Source organism: Octodon degus, unplaced genomic scaffold (assembly GCF_000260255.1).
Source record: "Octodon degus isolate 3935 unplaced genomic scaffold, OctDeg1.0 scaffold00179, whole genome shotgun sequence".
Taxonomy (NCBI): Eukaryota; Metazoa; Chordata; class Mammalia; order Rodentia; family Octodontidae; genus Octodon; species Octodon degus.
The window spans coordinates 3,773,673-3,791,945 of NW_004524755.1; the positions used below are offsets into that span (position 1 = coordinate 3,773,673).

Genomic DNA, 18,273 nt, shown 5'->3' on the forward strand with positions numbered 1-18,273 from the left:
AAAGCTCAGCTTTGCCACCTGCTGTGTATGTTGATAGTGACCTAGGAGGGGGGCCCAAGCAGGTTGTCCCTGGGAAGTTGTCTCTTCCAGAGATTTTTCTAGAGAAAAACCATGCAGTGAGGTGGGTTTCAGGTGGTGGAGAACATGGGAGAACTTTCTTAGGTGGGCATGAGGTGGGACAAAACTATGGTCAGCCAATGAGATTATGAGCACCACTGCTCAGGTAAAATTGATTAAATCCCTTTCTAGCAGCTTTGGACATTTTTGCTTGAAATGTCCCTTCTCTCTGTTTGGATCCAGGGAAACATTAATGTTTTCCCTGTTTCCCGACTGGCCTCCATTCCTGCAGGCTGCTAGTATCACTATTCTCATTTTCTGTCCATAATTCCATTCTGTCTCCTTTCTACTATGAAACACCTCGACTCAGAACAAATTCATTCCTGCAAACCCTTCTAACTTCTGCAGTTTGTGTCAGATATATGGGGCCCACTGAGCAAGATACAACTTTTTGGTTTTAAGTCCTCCTGCAGGCAGCCCTGTCAAGGGAATTTGAGGGAAACTTCCCTGTAGTGGATTTCTTGATGTATGACAGGAAATCCTGAGAAGGCTCAGCTCACCTGAGCTGTATGAGATGGACCGTTAAGGCCTTAATATATCTCTACAGACAAAATCTGGTGGATCCTAGTAAAAGTAATCTTAAAAGTAATCTAGCATATTTGCTATAGGTTTTACCTGTATAATTACCTGGGTTTTGGTATCTTACAGGAAAGAATTTTCTGAGAGATTAGAACATGTATAATCAAAGCATGAGCATTTGAGCTAACCAGTAAATTTATAAACTTTTTTTTTTTTTTTCAGAACTGGGGATTGAACTCAGGCCCTTGTGCTTGCAAGGGAAGTGCTTATTCTACTGAGCCATCTCCCTGGCCCCATAATTTATAAACTTTTGAGGCATAGCAATGGTAACTCACTAGCTCTTAGAGCCCTTTATTTATGGAGTGTGACAGTTTGCTATAAGTCCCTCCAGCTTTAGTTAAAAAGTCACACCTGTATTTACTATCAATATGAAATACCTGAGTTACATCAGAAATCAACCAGATGAACTTATACACTTCTCATGAAATACATAGCATCCAGTCAGATTAAACCAATGTTCCATTCAGCATTTTAGATATGGCCTCCATTGTAAGCAAGGGGCACTGCCAAGGGATTTTTTCCTTAACACTGAGGCTGAGTTTTATGTCACAAATGCAAGGCCTGGCTCTAACTGTAGGCCCAAACCTATTAGACACTGTGTAACCAGTATCTTTAGAACTTTATGTGGACAGGATTTTATCTGTCCTTGGGATCTGTTTTAACTAGTGAAATAGTTTTATATATATGAACAACAATATACATTACATTTGTAAAATAACAGTCTCAGCATCAATTTGATTAGTAAGCAACCGAATATACTGTAGTATCTCTGTTACAGATAAAGCAAGACGTCTTCTAAAGTCTGTTTCTACTGAGGTACGATGACTGGAAGAAAGATCAGGGTTGGAGAAGGACAAAGAGACTTTTGCCAATGTCCAGCTATAGGCTGGGTTTCCTTTAGTCATGATTACTCAGGGCTCCTCCATGGAGATGACAGGTAGAGATAACAGTCTGGCCGGAGGGAGGAGGCAGGCCCAGGGCCCTTCAGTCCTACTGGACCACCTGGAAAGCTGAGAATGAGCTCTGGGGCCTGCACCTCAGGGTGCAGTCTCACTTCTCATGGCTGCCTTGGCAGTCAGGGCATGGCTTGGGGCCTCCTGAGGCAGTCCCTCTTATGTTGGTCTGGCTTCTGACGTAGTAGCACATGAACCTCATTGTCACTGAACTCTTCTTGGAGCCCAGAGAATCAGCCTTAGTGTCTGTTTGAAGCCATAACAAAGACAGCCATTTTTTTTTTTTTAATCTCTTTGCTTTCTTTCTCTGGTTTTCTCCCAGTCCTGATTATAGGACACTAAGAAGCAGTTTTTACTAAAATATCAAGTTGTCTAAATCTAAATTCATCTTTTGTAGCTCTTTTCTAATATCTGGAGCTTACTGCATAATGAATTTATATGTAATAATAATCTGTTCCTCTATTAAACATTCCAAGAAAGCTGAGGGGTGTTTATCTTTTTCTCCTGGTAAAAAGCTGAAATTTAAAATAACTAGAAGGCTTGGTTCTAGTTCTTAGACCTTCCAGAATCCACACTTGAAAACAAATGTCTTCTTTAGTTTCCTGCCAGGCTAGTAGGCTAGCAGGACCAGCCCCCTTATTTACAAAAGCTTTGTTTCATTTTCTTATTCTTTTTCTTGTCCTTCTTCCCTTCCCCCCTCTGACCGCCCTTATTCCCCTTCTCACGTGAACATTATCTTCACATTTCCTAATGTCTATTATACATTTTGGTACTTATTTACACTTTTGTTTTCTCACACCTGAGAAATATGGTATTTGAACATACGTACCAATTTATTTCACTTAACAGTTTGATCTCAAGGTGGATCTATATAGCTAGAAATGTCTCAAGTTCACCCTTCTTTATAGCAGAGTAGTAGTACTCTATTGTACGAAAAAAAAAAAACATCTTCTTTATCCATTGTGTTCATGGACATTAGGAATATTCTGAAGATTTAGCTATTATAAACTATGGTGCTTTAAACATGTGTGTACATATAACATTGTGGTGTACCAGGTGACACACCTACCAACAGTGGAGAAAGGTTCCTTATTCCCCACAGTCCTTCCAGGATTTGTCATTGAATTCTTGATAATAGCCATTCTTTCTTGAGATGCAATCTCACCATTGTTTTAATTTATATCTCTTGAATGACCAACGATGTTGAACATTTTTCATAATTTATTTGCTCTTTCTAATTCTTTTTCTGAGAAGTCATTTTTATTTGAGATGCCCATTTTTGTATTGCATCTTTAAATCTGGAGGCCTCATTTCTGAGTTCTTTATACAGTCTAGATATTAGTCCTCTGAGGAAGAGCTGGGAAATTTTTCCTACAGTCTGGTTCTTTTTAATGAGATCTTAGTTGTTCTTTGTGAGAGTTCCTGTGAGATTAGAATTTTATTCAGCCTTTGCCTACAGTAATGTCTTCAAGACTTCCACCTATTCTACCTTCCACTAGATTTAGTATTTCTGCTTCAATATTTAATCTTTGATCCACTTTAATTTTAGTTTAATTCAAGGTGAGATATGTGTCTAAATAGAGTCTTTCACATGTGGAAAGCCAGTTTTTCTAGCACCATTTATTAAAGAGACTATCTTTTATACAATGAAGGTGTTTGGCCCCTTTCTTTATCAAAGATGAAGTAGGTGAATGTACCTGAAGTTAGTTCTGTATCTTCTAACTTGTTCATCTGCTTTTTTTGGCCAGTGCCATGCTGATTTCTCTCTCTCTTTTTTTTCTTTAAATCAGTGTAGCTCTGTAGTATAGTTTCAAGACAAGGATTGTGATGAGGTCTCTTGTAGCTAAAATTGCTTTTGTTATTGCTAGATGTGTAGGTCTCATCTGTATCTAAATTAATTTTAGGATTCTTTTCTCTAATTATAGGAGATAAGCTATTGGTATTTTTTATTTCAAGACACATTTAATTTAATATCAGACGTGTGAACACAAAAGGCTCAAATACAATGAAGGAACACATTCTCCCATTAACACCAAAGACAACACTCTTTTAACATGTGCCTGTTGAATGGGATGAGGGTTTCATAAAGTTCACTATTGAAAAAATTATGCAGCGAGTCTCATCACAGCTGATTATCCTTATACAATCTAGTTGTGAAATGAATGCTTCAAACAGTTCAAGCCTGAAGTTTGATACCACTCCTTCTTTGTACAGTCCTTAGTTAAAAGATTTTCTACAGTTTTTGTAACCATTCAAAGAACAAACCATTGATTAAAACCATTTTAGGGTCTATTAAATAATACAGAGCCCTAAGCTAAATGGTTAAAATATATATACTACTTTACCAACATCAATATTTGTCTTGTGATTACTGAAGTTGGTTCTTAGCAAAAAACCCTTCAAAGGCAAAATTCACCTGATTTGAGTTTTGACCCAGAAATTGAACAACAATCATGAAGTCCACAGTCTTAATGGTAAAAATGATATACAGTGTCTCTAAGTCACTGTGTCAAGGTTAAGAGCGATGCGTATTCCTTTTTTACATTTAACTGGAATTTTACATGTTCAATTCATGATTTGAAATCTCTGTAGGTTTTCAATCCTCCAATTGTCTGAAGACACTGTGTCACAGACTGAAGACTTCTGTTTCTCCCTCTATTTTCTTCAAACAGAAACATTTCTCAAGTGTTTAAATGTTCTAGAAGGGGAATTTTTCAAAGGTGGCCTCTTCTTTGAAATAGTGTGGCGACATCAGGCCTCTGAAGCAGTGGGAAGGAGAAGAAAAAAAAGCTGAAGCACAAGGTTCATCTGGTCAGTTTTACATTAACCATCACAAGCTGCACAGTATAAGAATGTAGTTTTGGTGTTTTTTTTTTTTTCTCAAAGTCTGAGTCTTGGTGTGGAAACATGTACTTGGCTGTCCCACCACAGCTTTCTCATAGTGGGACTGTCAGGGAAGTCTTGACTGGGGAGTATGATTTGTTTACCTATCAGGCGTAAACTTCCAGGCACTCAGTTCATTTTGAGCTTGTTCCAGTTTGTCTTTAGTCTGTTCCAGTTCACCTTTCATTTTTAGGAAAAACAAGTTGATTGCTGGGTCTACCACTGTTGATCTCAGTTGGGCAACACTCGGCTGCTGGACTTGCTTGAGGCAATGAATTTGAGTAGTACACTCTTGCATCTCTTGCTCCTTGGTTGCTAGTCACATTACAAGGATGTTTTCCCTGCATGCAGATTCTTGTTGTTGCTTTAGCTTTTCTTCTGACTCCCTTAAACCAGTTACATCATTTGAGTTAAGATCCATGTACTTTCCCTCCAAAGCTTGAACATATGCTTCATATTGTTTCCATCTTAGAATTAACTCATCTCTTGCCATAACTTTGAAGTCAGTTTCACTCAGTTGAACCTTTTTGGGAAGAGGTTCTTCATTGGTCATTTTGAATCCTCTGCAGACCCCGGCCGCACGGGCCTGCCAGTCACCCAGGCCGAGGCCTCCCTGCCAGCCGCTGGCCCCCAGCTATTGGTATTTTGATTGAGATTTCACTAAATCTGCTTAAAAATTTTGACAGTATGGCATTTTCAATATATGGGTCTTTCCTACCTAAGTACAAGGGATATCTTGTATAAGGGTTTCCAATATAAAGGTCTTTTACTTTCTTTGTTAGATTTCTAAGTATTTAATTTTTTGGATGATACTGCAAAAGGTGTTGTTTCACTGATTTTACTCTCAGTAAATTTGTTATCCGTGTATAGAAATGCTACTGATTTTTGAGTGTTGACTTTGTACCTAGCTACATTACTGCATTTGGTTATTAAACTTAGAAGTCTTCTTATGGATTTACTTGGGTCTTCTACGTAGAGTATTATATCATCTACAAAAAATGATAATTTAACTTCTTCCTTTCCTATCCTTATTCTTTTTATTTCTCTTGTCCGATCACTTTGGTTGATGTCTCCAGAACTATATTGAATAAAAGTAGTGATAGTGGATAGCACTGTCTTGTTCTTTATTGTAGAATAAAAGCTTTCAGTTTTTGTCTATTTAGTATGATGCTGGCAGTTGGTTTGTCGTAGACTTTTATCAGATTGAGATGAAGACCTTCTATTCCAATTTTCTGTAGCGTTTTTATCATGAATTAGTGTTGGAATTTGTCAAATGCTTTCTTACATTTATTGAGATGACCATGTGATTTTTGTCCTTGGCTCTGTTTATATGGTATATTACCTTTACTGATTTGCATGTATTAAACCATCCCTGTATTCCTGGGGAGAATCCTACTTGATCAGGTTGTATAAACTTCTTTATGATTTACTGCATTCTGTCTGCCTGTACCTTACTGAGAACTTTTCTGTCCACTAAGGAGATTGGCCTATAGTTCTCTTTTGATTGAATACAACTCTGGTTTTGATATTAGGGTAAGTTTACTTCCATGTATGAGTTTGGGAGTATTGCTTTCCTTCCAATTTCACTGAAGGGTTTCAGAAGTAACAGCATTAACCCTTCTCTAAATTTCTTGTAAATTCAGTAGTGAACCTGTCAGGGCCTGGGCTTTTCCTTTTTGGTAGGTTTAAATCCCATTTTCAATTTCATTGACTGATATTGGTTCATTCAGAATTTTAATATCTTCTTGATTCAGCTTTGGTAATTCATATGTACCTAGGAATCTACTTTTGTGTTTTCCACCTTATTAGAATACAGGTTCTTAAAGTAGGAATGATGATCTGGATTTCTTCAGGTTCTGTGGTGATTTCACCTTTTTTATTCTTAATTGGATGATGATTCTTTTCTTTCCTTTTTTTCATAGAGTTGGACAAGGGTTTTTCAAAACAACCTACTCTTTGATTCACTGACTCTTTGTATTGCTTTCTTATTCTATAATGAAATAATTCCTGCTCTGATTTTTATAATTTCCTCCCTCATATAAGCTTTGGCTTGACTTATACTTCTTTTTCTAGGAGACTGATGTTCAAATTAGGTTATTTGAGCTTGCTCTGTTTCTCTGATATGGAAATTCACTAGTATAAATTTCTCCCATATAAATGCTTTCATTGCTTCCCATAAATTCTGGTATACTGTCCTAGTGTCACTGTTTCATTCTAAAAACTGTCTAATATTTTCTTTCATTTCATCTGTGACCCTTGGTTGTTCAGAAGGGTGTTCATTTCTATGTGCTTATGAAGTTTTTATAGCTTCTTTTATCATCAATTTCCAATTTCACTGGAAAATGATCTGATAACATACATGGGACAATTTCAATTCTGCATGCATTTAACAATATTCTATGAGCTAGTATGTGGCCTATTTTGGAGAATGTTCTGTGTGCATTGGAAAGGCATATTCTGATGTTGTGGGGTGGAACACTCTGTAAGCACCTACTAAATCCATCTGTTCAAAATATTGGTTCAGTTCTGATATTTCACTATTGATACTTTGTATAATCTATTTGTGACAGGTGCTAAGTGTATGACCATGTACCACAGTTAGGGTCTGTACCCCTCCAGTCACTCCATGATACCAAAACTGGAAGTTGGGGAACCAAAAACAAGGAGAAAGGCAGAATCTCACAAAAGCATAGGGTCACAATAGAAAACTACAGATTTATGTCCAGGAAAAATAACTTGGGAATTACTTTCCTTATCTCTGAAATGTGGATAAAAATTTTGCTCATTAATTGACTGCCAGTGGGGATCAAATGAAGTTATAGAGAAACACGTGCCCTGCAACTTGGAATCACTGTGGTCACATCACGAGTACTACAGCTCATAGGCTGGCGGCCAATGCTTCATTTTCTCCCTTTATTATAAAAATGACGGTGACAGCACATATTTACTGAGAAGTTACTATGTGTTAAACATGTTCCTAAGAGCTTGACATGGATTGTTTTGCTTTTAACAACCTTTTAAAGATGCTGTTATCATCTATAACTCATTAAGCGCTATGTAAACAATGAAAGGTGAAAAGCTGCAGATCTGGGATACAAATTATAGGCAGAGGTCATGCTGCTAACCCTTTTCCTACACTGCCACCTAGGAATTCATCCCACTCACCTGGTATCCTTCCTGTACTCATGTCTGCCAATTTGTGCATCAAAAGCACCACTCAGGAAAGCGGGGGCTAATGGTCAGAAGAGATGCAAGGGTAGCCATGGGAGCACTGGGTAATTTCACCATGCACAAAGGTCCCCATTCCAGAGAACAGCAGAGACTGAGGGGTCCCTGAAGGCAGCCACTGCATGGCCCTTCTATCCCCTTCTTACACAGTCTGTGTGCGAACCACTGTGGGGTGAACCTCCCCCTTTCTCAGGAGCCAGGAAAATGGAGATTAATTAGATGATTTCTAGAGAGCCACAGGAGGACACCTAACAATTTCTAGAGACCTTGAGGAAGGATAGAAGTCAACAAGGTGAGAAGGAAGGATAAAGGCAATCAGGGTTCAGGAAGCAGGCAAAGGAAGCAGCATATGAAAACCTGAAAGGTACCCCAGGAGCCCAAGGAGCCCTGCTCTGCTGCATGTAAAGACCCACATTAGGCCTGCATGCCTCAGTCTCTTCTCTTTTCTCCTCCCACCAGTGGGAGTGCTGTGAAATACAAGAGATGACATCCCCAGTAAGATGCCTTACTGTGCAACCAATACCATGAACATGCCATTTTTGCTAAGCCACCTCGCTGGTCAGAGAACTTCTCACTGGGTGTAGTGGATCACATCTGTAATCCCAGCACCCTAGGAGGCTGAAATAGGAGGACCACAAATTCAAGCCCAGCCTGGGCAAGTTAGCAACTTCCTCCTGTCCATGTGGAGCTCTTTGTAAAAAAAATGAAACAAAACAAAACGAACAAACAAAACACCAAAACTCAATTTCCCTGTGGTACTTCTCACTGCTCAAGTGCAGTACTATGTAACTTTCTTATTACACTTTCCTTTAATTTTCCAATTTCTGCCCATCCCTCCTGCAGTGTAAACTGTGCTAGCTTCAGGTATGTCAAGTGCCCAGCAGAGTCCAGTTCAACGCAGGCATGAAACAAACATTTGCTACATTGATGCTGAGTGTCAGACCCAGGCAGCATAAATACAAGCTCATTACTAGAATTGTTCTGGTGGTGAAGAGGAAGGTTCTCTTTTCTTCTTGGACCATGTCCAAGCTACAATATAATGCTAGTGGCTGTTAGTGGCTTGCTGTTAGTGGCTGTCTCTACTGCCACATAGAGGAAATCTACCACAGAATTAAACCAATGAAAAGAGCAGAGCATAGAATGAAAGAAAGGGTAGGTGAGATTCCAGCACTTTGGGAGGCTGAGGCAGGACATTACAAGTTTGAGCCCAACCTGGGCAATATAGCAACTCAGGGGGACCTTTAAACAACAACATAACAGTGAAAAGAACGGAGGTATGGCTCAGTGTAGAGGCCTAGGTTTACTCCCCAGTACTACAAAATACATACATGCATAAAAATAATGCAGTGGGTGAGGGAGGAGCCAGGGGGAGAAGACAGCACTTCTCCCCCTACCAGAGGCTGTGATTCTCTGCTCATCTGCTCCACTCCCACAAGTGACAAACCTCACCTATGTGTCAAGCTACCACTGCATCTCAGGAAAGCCGACTCATATAGGTAAAAATGATACAAACTTCAGTAGCTTGTTTTCAAAATGTTAATCACTCATAAGTACTATTTAAATCACTTTTCCTTAGCACTTATTTGACCATGCATTTCTCAAACTCTTGAAGGTCCTGGGGCTGTAGCTGCTGGGATGACACTACTGTGTGAAGGGACTGGTCTCCCAGAACACTGTGACTAGGTAGTACAGTCTGTTTTGGGCACTTTTTTCTCCTAAAATGGGTAATTTTAATCTAGTTTGGCTATGCAAAAAATGCAGCTAGAATATAGGCTAAGTGTTGTTACTTTTCCTATTTTTGAGCTAAGAACAGCTAAAAATGTGTAAGTTGTATGAACTTGTTCCTGAATATAAAATTCGCTCATCTTTTTCCATACTGTGAGAGCCAAACAAGTCATCAAATAGGTTCCACTTGGCTCACAGGTTTCCTCTCGCAACATCTGACTTTTCACCCTCCTTTCCCAGCTCCAGTTTTGTTTCCAGTGAAAAGGAATTTGGGCAGTCTTTCACCCAGGGCTCACTGACTCTTGAAATGGGGTACAAGCTCTGCCAGTCATTTGTTCTGAGTAGCCTACTGTACATTAGCAGCCCACTGTGACCAAGGTAGCTAAGCACTGGCCTGCAGCACCCCTTTTGTTTTCTATAAAGTAAAGACACACTGCAGAGCCGCTGTCCTAATCCCCTACCCTGACAGCCCTGATTTGCTCAGTGTGGCGACCAACCAACCGATGTCAGAGCCAGCAAGGATGCAGAGGTCAGCCAATCGTTACCTCATTTCCTGGCAAGAACACGCAGGGAAAGCCTTCCAAGACCAACACGTTTCTTCTTACCTCTACCTGAGATGACAGCCTGCTGCCAATGCTGGTCAACCACTCGGCTGAAGCAGCATGAGTAGCAGTTTACCACAGGTCTTTCTCTGGCAGGAAAGAGAAGGGTTAATGGAAGTTTGCACTGTGGTTACTGTAAGTAATTTATCGCACTGATGGGAACTGTATGATTTTTTTAAAACCAGTCTTGGATAAAAGGACTGTTTCAGACAATCTATTTTTTGGCTGACTATATTCAGGTGCTGATGATGTTAATAGGAGGAAATTGGAAAAACACTAATTCCCATCTGAACTATAAATTCAGAAAGAAATTATATTATGGAGCTTTGCAAACAGAGTAAAAATGTGGCCCTGCATTATTTTTAGCCCTCTAAAAAGGAATACACAGCTTCCAACAGCAAATTAAAGGTTAAATATGTTGTTTATGGTACACATAGTTACTAAATCTCCTCTAAAAATTAATTTAAAAAAAACCACCTAAAACATTTTGTTTGGGGATTTTGTTTCAGTCCCTGAGAAGACCCAGCAATTACTTCTCTTGTACCTCAGAGCCAATTTTGCAAGCAAAGACTCTAGTACCAACCTAATGGAGACTATAGCTGAAGATTTATGACATAATAAACAGTCTTCGAGGCCTGTTCTGTTTTTGATCGGTAGACCAAAGCCCTTGGCAGTTTGCTTTTATTTGTCAGTATTCCCAGGCATTACTTTAGGATTTTTAAAATTCTGTGTCACTGGGTGAGCAATCCACAGTGCATTAGGCATGTTTTAAAATTAATTAGCAAGAAGCATGAGAGATGTTTATTGACAAATGTCTTCCTCCATATTCTACTCATTGCCTTAACAGCCAAACAAGGCCACACTCACATATTGCAAGAGTACTGAAAAAGTGCTGGTTCCTATGATTAATTTGAAATAATACCCATAGTCAAAGTCACGCTTAGATAAATTTCAAACCAACTTTGACATTCTTTCCCTGATAATGAGGGATTTGTTTTCCATGAGACTTCTTAAATGTTAATTTTGTTAATATCAGGGATTAACAGGCAAGAATCATCCCAGCTTCAGATACGTGCAGCAGAAGAGATAGAAACTGTGTTCTTGCCTTTGTAGAGCTGAAATAAGGGCAGCAAATATGAAAGGGTTTTGAAAATGTGATAAAATCCTGGAACAATGCCTGTGAAGATCATAAACTCAATTAGGAAGTTGATGATAGAATGAAAGAGGTCTTCATTTGGAGCCCAGAGTCCAGAGGTGGTCCAGGGTTGGCTGTCCAGGGCATTAGCCACATGATCACTTTTGCAATAATCCACTTCTTCAACATTTAGTGTCTTTCCTTGTAAATGGAGATGTGATACCCTCTCTCCTCTTAGTGCACTGAAGTGTATTCCACTCATTATGTGAAATAAAAAATTCCAAGTATGATCTTTCCTTTTAGGAAATAGATCCAAGGCCATCAATACCCTTGTGGGAGCTGCATAACTCACTCCAGAGCTTGAACAGAGTGCCAGAGTGGATGGTATCCTAATGGTGATACTGAGAAACCTTTCTCTGGAAACATGCCTAAAAAGGAAAAGAAGGAAGGCAAAGAGTATCTAAGGTAAAAGAAAAAAAGAAGACAGAGATTCAAGGAAACACAAGAAAGCCATTGAAGTCACACAAGGAGACGTCAGGGGAGGCATGAGATGAAGAAAGAGTGCCACTCCAGGGCCAGAGCACACTCAGTCTCAGAGGCAGAGCACAGATCTGGGTATTCACTACCAGTGCAATGGAAAGTCAGTGCAGATTCTGAGCAGGGAGGTGACAGGGGTAAAATTTATATTGCAAAGTGCTCTCTCTTGTTTCCTCTAAAAAGAAATCTACTTGGAGAATCTAGGTGATGTCTAAGTATAGGGAAACTAGTTAGGAAACTAGTTTCTGCTGGGCTCATGGATGATGGCAGCTCCCCCTGGTGACAAGGTGCTAGGAAGAGGAGCAGAGAGGAGAAATTCTACACATCAGAGTGACAGAGTTGGTACTTGAAGCAATGTGGAAGGGGCTGTCAAGGGAGATACTTTGGTTCTGGGCTTGGGCACTAAACCAAGGGCAGTTGCTGTCTTGAGACACACCAAGGGAACAGGTACAAGGGAAAGAGCCATACTTTTGGTTTGTACTGATAATACATCTGTACTTCCCATGCCCATGAGACATTCAACAGAAGGCAAAGTGGGCATGTGGGCACACAGTCTAGAGCCCAAAGCAGAAGGCAAGTCTGGAGTTTTAGCCTGGGAGTCACCATTCCAGACCTCACACACGAGCTCAAGGGCAAGAAGAAAAAGACTGCTGGCAGAGAGGAGCTCCAGACTGGCCCCTTGTGGAACACCAGGGCTAAGTGGACAGACTGGTGATGTGGTCCACAGGATACTCCTCAGGTGAACCTGGAGATGGGCGAAGGAATCTGGAGGACAAAGTATCGGCAGCATGGCTCAAGACAGAGCAAGTGGCCACGTAGTGAATGTGCAGTCACTTAGCAAGCCGAGTCCCCAGAACACGCCAAGCAGTGCAAGGGCCACAGAACACAGTGCCCTGGAGTCTGTAGGTTGTGATGAATACAGTGCATGGGGGCTTGATCACACAGTATCAGCCTTTCTCTTGGGTGAGATTAAATCTAGAGTTTAACCCAACAGAGAGGTAAAGGAATTGCATGGAAATGAAGCCATAAACCTTTGACACCATCATCATTATAATAAAAACATCACCATAAACAATTTATTGGCCAATTATTAAGGGCTGGGCATAAGTGCCAGCAATTTCTCATTCTTTAATGTAATCTTTCAGGCAATCCACTAGATAGGTTCCATTATTTTCACCACTGTTACCATGAGGAAGTGGTGTTTAAGGATTTCAATAACATGCCTGGGATCACGTGGACAGCAAGGGCAGATTCTCAAATGACTGTTTCCAACTCCAAGGCTCACCTGCTACACCCTCTCTACTGCCTGGTCTTTCTCTCCACAATGACACCCTTTGAGAAGAAAGAATCTTTCCCTTCTTTTTTATTTGCAGCCCTCATTAGAGTGCCATCAGTTCCATTTACACAAGATTCTGAAAGTGGAAATTTTACACTGACGTAGCAGTTTTGTGTACTGCAAAAGATTGATTGTGGAGAGAGATGGATTCAAAAAGAAATGCAGAACCTCTGCAAGCAATATACATGTTCATCAACTTGATTCTTGTCATGGACTCACAGGGTACTCATAGGCCAAAACTCATCACATTTCACACTTTATATGTGTGCAGTTCCTTGTACATGAGTTATACTTCCATAGAACTGTAAAAAAGCAAAGAACAAAAATAAATAAATGGTTGATGGAAGAATAAGAGGAGAAAGTAGAGAGAGAAAGGAGAAATCAGATAACTTAAATCACACCTCAGTTCCTAAGAGTGCCCCATTGCACTGACTGGTATGGATTTTACTGACTGGTTTGCTTGTCACCACTGATCCTCCTCAAGAATGAAAGACCTTGTCAGATGCTTCCAGCATGGCTTATCCATGGTTCTCAGCTCTTCTGGCATTGCCCTGGGTAAAGAACAGCACCTCACCAAGGTCACAAGCACCTTCCTGAGAACAGCCTGCCCCCCCTGAGAACGGCCTTGTACCATGACTGGTGCAAGGTTCACAGGTCTGCCCAGGCAGGGGCCCTAGTCCCAACTTCAAAGGGCGGTTCTAGCTCTAGAGCTGTCCAAGGGCTGGCCGAGGGCTGCCCGTGGCTGGATCACAGCTTGTCTGTGCCTCTCTCTGCCCAAGCATGCTTTCCCATCTCCTTCACACATGTTGAACATAACACCGCACCCCATAAACTCCTGACAGGGCATTTGCCTGTGTCTGGGGGAATACACACTCAAACAGGGTTCCTGGGGTAAAGAGGTGCTGGCCGATTCTCGGACAAACTTTCCCTTTTGCCCACGGTGATTTGAAAAGCAGCTTAGGCAGCTTCACTATTCCATCCAGCACATTCCTAGGTCACCTAGCCCTACAGTTCGAGGGTATGTATGCAGAGAAGGAAAATGAATTTTAACAGTGGTCTGCAATACGTAATTGGTAAGCTAAATCTGCTAAAAATTCTGTGTATACATCATCTATTGATTTGATCATTTTCCATAAACACTATGAGTACGGTATAATCACAGGACACTATGTACTTGAGCACTATGTAACATATACGTTATGCAAATATATATATTTGCATGCACGTGCATATATTTCCACACACACAAACATTTATGTATAATCTAGTTGCTGGGGCCTGGTTCTATTCCAGGCACTCTGCTAAGTTTTCTGACTTGAATTATCTTGTCAGTGTCTCTCTCAGGTAGGCACAATTAGTTCCCTCACTTATCAGAGGCAAAATCAAGGAGGTTAACAATCCTGACAAAAGACTTCTCACCGGTAAAGCTGAAGCTCTGGGTCAAACCTAAGACTTCCAGATTTCAAATTCTGCATTTTTAATCACTATAGCATCATGGACATTATGTTAGACAACTTTTTTAGGACTAAAACCAAACAAACAAACAAACAAACAAAACCAAAAACCAAAGTAAATCTCACTGATCCCTTATTTTGTGAATTTAAGTTTTGTACAATGGTTTGCTTTATTCAGAGGATGCCTGGATACCTTAGTAAGTGGAAGTCACAGACATCAAAGCCACAGGAAATGTGGCATTGTCCTCTCGTCCTTGCAAAAGTGACATGGTCTCGAGAACTGGCACAATCTTGCTTTCATAATAAAAATGTTTTCCTTTGTATGCAGAGTAATGGAGCATAACCGAATACCTGCCTTTCATTTTAAGAATCTGTAAATCAACACCTTGCACATGTTGTGACTGGGAGAAAACACACTCTGGAGAAAAGAGAAGCCACTACTGGAGGAAAGGCTGATTCCAATGAATACTGATCAGCCTCTAAAAACAGGACTGAGATGGAAAAAACCTTCTTGCTGATAGACGGATTGCTATCTTAACGTCAACAGCTTGGGTTCAATGAAAACTATATTGGTTAAATTAAGTTGTCTACATAAAGATGTCAAATGTTATAACCTCACCATTACAGTGAAGAATAGCTTCAAAATGTGCCTAAACTGAAGAATGAGATGACACCATCCTTGAAATGACTTTACAGAACTGTAAGGTCTGAAATCATAAATTTGTAGTGGAACACCAGCTTTCTTTTGGTTTGGGGTGGATTCTACAGCTCAGTGTCGTCCCAGCCCAGGGTATCTGGGTCATTTTGGTATGTGGCTTCTAACAGCAAGAGCATATTTATCATGAATGCTACTGGAGTCATTCCTTATTCATAGAGTGCTGTGAAAACTGAAAACAGCTGAAAATTTGAATTTATAACATTTCTTTCAGATTTTCTTTGATAATAATGCAACTCTTTTCCATTTTTGGCATCTATGCATTTCTGGATTGGATTAATACAGTCCTGGGCTTTATTTAAAATGCAAATATATGAAAAACTCCCGAGGACATGCAAGTTAGAGAATTTACCTTTATTTATTTTAAAAGTTTTTAGGGGATGTCTAATTAATTTATTTTTAATTAAGCTTATTGATATATTTTAGGTACACATAATCATCACCCTCATCACAAGGACCTTGTGTCAGTACATGATATACCTTGATTTCTTTTTTCCATTTCCCTACCTTCCCTTCAATTCCTCTTCCCCTCCTTATTAACAACAACAACAACAACAACAACAACAACAACAACAACAAAAATCACCTTTTAAATGAGCTAAAGTAGAGATCCACTGCTGGGATTATGTACACGTGCGCGTGCACCCTCCCCCCATAATGAAGGTATGGAGATTGGTTAAGTACTATTAGATATGCTTCTACATTTAACCTTGAGATCTTATTTTTCAAAATATCTTCTCATCACTTACAAATGTGTCCATGATTTTTCAATCCAACTTTTAGATGAAAGTGAGCCCTTCTGGAGCATGATTTACACTGCTTGTATTTCTTCCCTATAAATTATATTTCAAGTTCAATACTGCCGTTTTAAAGTTCAATTTCCTTGTCTTTCCATAATAGGGCACATGCTTCCAAGATTAGTTTCCAAACAATCCACTGCAGTTAGTTATGAGAACCTATGCAACACAGGGAAGCTAGAGGAGAAAGAATGCTCTGGAACAAAAAGAGATAATTCAGTATTACAAAATTATTGGAATTAGAGATAGAAAGTACTCACTGGGCCATCTATCAAGGAAAGCCATGTACTTGACATCCAAATTTAATATGCTGGGGAAGTTGGGTCATTCAAAGTATTTCTAACCTCCAGATAAAGTAGAGAAATTAAAAAGAACATTTAACTATGGAGCAGAGCCCTAAATCAAAGGCAAGCACTCATAGATCAAAATATTAGACGTAACTACACAGGACACTAAAACTGCAAGGAGACTCAAGTTTCCTAGACAGGCCAGTCTTGATGACACCTACACAAATGGAACAGCCCAGAGTTGGGGTAGACAACAGAATTGTCCCTGGGTGTTTTAAACCTCCATCTTGCACCTAGGAATGTCTTGACTCCTCCACAGTTCGGAGTGAGACTTTGCTCTTCTCACCAAGAGCACTGGGCAGTAAACATCCTCGAGAATGTAGCAGGTAGTCTGAAAAGGGGCTGAGGGCTGATAAAGGAAACCATAAAAGGGCAGACGCTGGCTGTCTTACTTTTTACTCTTTGCTGGGACAAATATCCGACACTCAAACTTAAGGAAGGAAAGGTTTATGTAGCTCAGTTTGTGGAGGGTTCAGTTTATTCTCCGCTGGTGCCAAGGCAAACGACAGCAGTTCATGGCAGCAGAGGAGAAGCAACAGCTGCAGTGGCCATCAAACCTCTCTCTTCCTTTTACGCTGACTACGAAGACTAGTGTTCCACTGCGAAGTGTCGCAGCTGCGTAGCTCGAGCTCCTCCGAAGACTGGGACTTCTCCAAGGAAGCGGGGCAGGGTGGCCAGGAAGCCTTCCTCACCTCCTTTATATACACTTTTTGTGCTGAGTCACTCTGGGGCAGCCCATGGCTCTAGGGTGGAACTCCCACCAGGGGAAACCCTGTGTCTGAGTCATCTAGGCAAGCTGACACATTGTATCAACCACTACACTGGCATTTACAAGATAATCAGCAGACTTGTCCTAAAACATTAAGCAGCTTCACTGTCTGCCCTTTGATAACACAAATCTTGAATAAGGCATGTCTTATTGATCTGTCATTGCTTTTCTTCATTAATAGAAAAAAAAAAAAACATACCCTGACACTAGTTAGTAGTTACAAGTCATTTAAAAAACAGAAGCTTGCTGGAATACACGTGAGATGGGGTAAAAACAAGCTGGTAAACAGTGGCCGAGGCTGGTCAAGATCCCTGCAAAGAGCCCACCCACATGCCCTGCCCTGCTCTGCCCTGCCCTGAGCTTCTCCACAACTGATCACATTTCTCTGCTGGGCCAGAGCCCGAGGGCCAGCTGCCTGATGAGGGCGAGTGTGGTGTCTTCATTCCAGCTGGTCAGCTCCCTTCCATGCAGCTCAGGAGAGAGCTACCTTCAACCAAGTCATTGTTGCAACCAAGGTAGTGAAAACAAAGAAAAAGGGATAGTGTATTAGGGTCCACCCTAGCTTGTTGAGAAAACCAGGTTACCATTCTAGTGGAAATGGGGACTCAAGTCAGCTGTACTTTACATGCCTGTGTCTGAAGTGTTTTTTTTTTTTCTTGCTTTCCTTAAGAGGAAGTATAGAATAGTTATGATTGGGAGTTCTGGAGTGAAATTTCCTGGGTTAAAATTCTAGCTTTATTGTTTGATAAATCTGAACAATATATTAGTGTCTTTCAATCTTTCTTCTACATCTATTTTAAAAAGGAAAAGAATGGCATTCACTTAAAAATATGGTCATGCGCAGAAGGATGAGATCAGATGCTCTATGTGCCCTTTTCTGCCTTGCCTGCCACAGGAAAGCCCTAGCAGAACCCACAACTGCACTAAAAGTGGAAACAAAACACTGGCTTCCTAAATGAAATTTTGAATATTTACAGAAAATGAAGTTAAAATGTCAACTTTAGAAACTGGCACCTGAGACAGGTATTGTGGCGCACAGAAAGATCACAAGTTCAAATCCAGTCTGGGCTACTCTGTGACTTAGGAGACTGTCTCA

The 18,273-nt window shown here is 40.4% G+C and overlaps 1 protein-coding gene and 1 pseudogene across 2 annotated transcripts in view; both read right to left on the reverse strand.

The window, feature by feature from the left end:
• Samd12 (sterile alpha motif domain containing 12) overlaps nt 1-18,273 on the reverse strand; it is a 358,721-nt gene that overhangs the window by 89,666 nt on the left and 250,782 nt on the right. The window lies entirely within an intron of this gene.
• Nucleotides 4,283-5,133, reverse strand: LOC101572358 (annotated as a pseudogene).